The sequence below is a fragment of the Octopus bimaculoides genome, chromosome 5 (assembly GCF_046866305.1).
Source record: "Octopus bimaculoides isolate indiv1 chromosome 5, ASM4686630v1, whole genome shotgun sequence".
Lineage (NCBI taxonomy): Eukaryota > Metazoa > Mollusca > Cephalopoda > Octopoda > Octopodidae > Octopus > Octopus bimaculoides.
The window spans coordinates 83,719,471-83,721,970 of record NC_142932.1 but is presented as its reverse complement, the minus strand read 5'-3'; positions in this window follow the sequence as shown (position 1 = coordinate 83,721,970).

The window sequence follows — 2,500 nt, the reverse complement described above, 5'->3', positions numbered from 1 at the left end:
TAGAGACAAAGAACACATTGGATGATGTACTCCGTGGTGTGTAATGCAGATTATGTGTTTTATTTTTTATCGTTAGGTTGTTTAATGTGTGGCTAAACAAAAACAACAATAACATTTACACGGTCGCAGGGCCAGGTAATTATAAATAGTCCAACGAGCCATATTGGTTTCAAATTTTGGCACAAGGCCAGCAAGTTTACATCGATCCAGTGCTCAGCTGGTACTTATTATATCAATGCCGAAAGGATGAAAGGCAAAGTCGACCTCGGCGGAATTTGAACTCGGAACGTAGAGACGGACGAAATGTCACTTAGCATTTTCCCTGACGGGCTAATGATTCTGCCAGCTCGTCACCTTATTTCAATAAGCCATATTCATTCGTATTTTATTACTCTATTGTGTTGTCTTTTATCTTATGCACAAATGTGTGCCCTTTGGACCAAAGACCTGAGATGGATTCTGTATAAACAGCAAGATCTCTGCCATTTTGAAGTAGCCGTATAGCATTTTAATTTTTAAAATCAGTCCTTCCTCAATAAAAACGATTCGATCACTGCTGGAAACCGCAAACAAATGTTCGCGCCAGTCAGTTATACTAGTTTTTCTTTTGCTCTGCTCCAGCAAAGCAGCTCTCAATAACTCAGCATGCTAAAAGAGCAACAATTTTAGACTGATGTAGTAATTTAAGCACAAGGCTAGTAATTTTGTATTGAAGGGTCTGTCGAGAGTATTGGTCATATTTTTTATTTGCTGCTTTATTTTATCGATTTCGAAAGGATGAAAGGCAATGTTGATTTCAAAGTTATTAGAGAACAAAGCATGAAGAACCGCAAGAAATATCGCTGGAAACGTTTGAAGGCAATGAAGGCACGATTTTTTTGGTTTTGTTCTTTGTTTTGTTTTTTCCTCATATGGTGACAGGGAATGAATCGTTTCCATATCTTTATGATCAGGAAATAGCGGTTCAGCCTATATGATATCACCCTTCTCCGAGGCCTGAGAAATTCAAGAACCAACGATCAGCACAGGAAGTCATTGTAATTGATATGAGAATGATTAAGGTGCCATTCTCCTTCATTTTCTGGTACATGGCTGCATTATGAACAGTACACTATACATTGAAACAATCAAAAAGCTTAGAGAAGTTATTACGACGAAAAGATCAAACAATAATATAAAAAAAAATAATCAACATTCACCATGACAATGCACGACCACACATCTTTGACAATAAATCACGAAATCAGCAAATTGGGCTTGTCAGTGAACTTCATCCAACGTACAGCTCGATTTGGCAAAAAAAAAACCAGGAAAATTGGTGAAATAGACTGGCCAGTGATATCTATCCGACGCTTAGCTCAGATCTGGTACCCTCCGACTTCCATCCTTTTGATCTATTGAAGGACAGTTCAGGAGAGAAACGATTTGATGACACGTAAGAAGTAAAAGTGGTTGTGAAGAAGTGGATATTACAGAACACAACTGAATTTTTTCAAAGAGAATCCGAAAGTTGGGTTCATCAATGTCGCAAATGCATCGTTTATGATATAGACTATGTTGAGTGGTACCTTTATATAAATGAAGAGTTATACTCAACCAAAACGCGTAATTCGAACTTGCCACTTAATTAAAAAAAGGTATGCCTATTCTTACAGAACGCAGCTACTTAAATTGAATTCTTCCTACATACAGTCGTGGCCAAAAGTTTGGAACATTTTTTTAAAAAATTGAAATTGCTACGGCTAATTGTTATGCTCCTACCAAATATAACCGGCATTTAATATAAAAATTCCAATTTTCAGACCTACGTTCGAAACTTTTTGCCCCGATTTCATAATTTGAAGCATTCTTACATGTCATGGGAAAATTAAAATATAACGTATAAAGCAGAAATGATGGTTTCTCTTTTAAATATGCAAGATTTACAGGAGCCAACAAGAGATCTGCTAGAAAGAGCTGCAAAACCTCTCTCATATCACATGGTATCGTCCGAAATAAAGATTGACTAGATAACATAATTCTATCATTCTTTCATTCTTTAAATAGTTTCAGTTTGAGGATTGCGGTCATGCTGGAGCCTCGTTTATGCAATTTGTAATGTTTCTACAATATTTAACTTTTGAGGGATGAAGGAGTTTAATGCCATTGCCTTTCACTGCCTTTCCTGTTGTGGCGTTGGTTCGTCTGGAGCCGTAGATAGTAGAATATCTAAGTATCCAGGGACTTCTTGAATCTATTTACATCAACCCCAATAGATTTCTCTTATCTTTTACCTATTTCAGTCATTGAACTACAGCTATACTGCTCATATTTTTAAACTTGTTAAAAAGCTATTAGGCATTAAACCGTAAACTGTTGCAGTACGTCGCCTTAACTTTTGATGAAAGAGGTGGGACCTTTGATACAATGCAGTAGCGACCACTTCGAGGATTAGTATAGCCTTCAATACTGAAGTTTAATACAAGACCTTAATGGATATTTCATGTAAAAGTTACTCCAT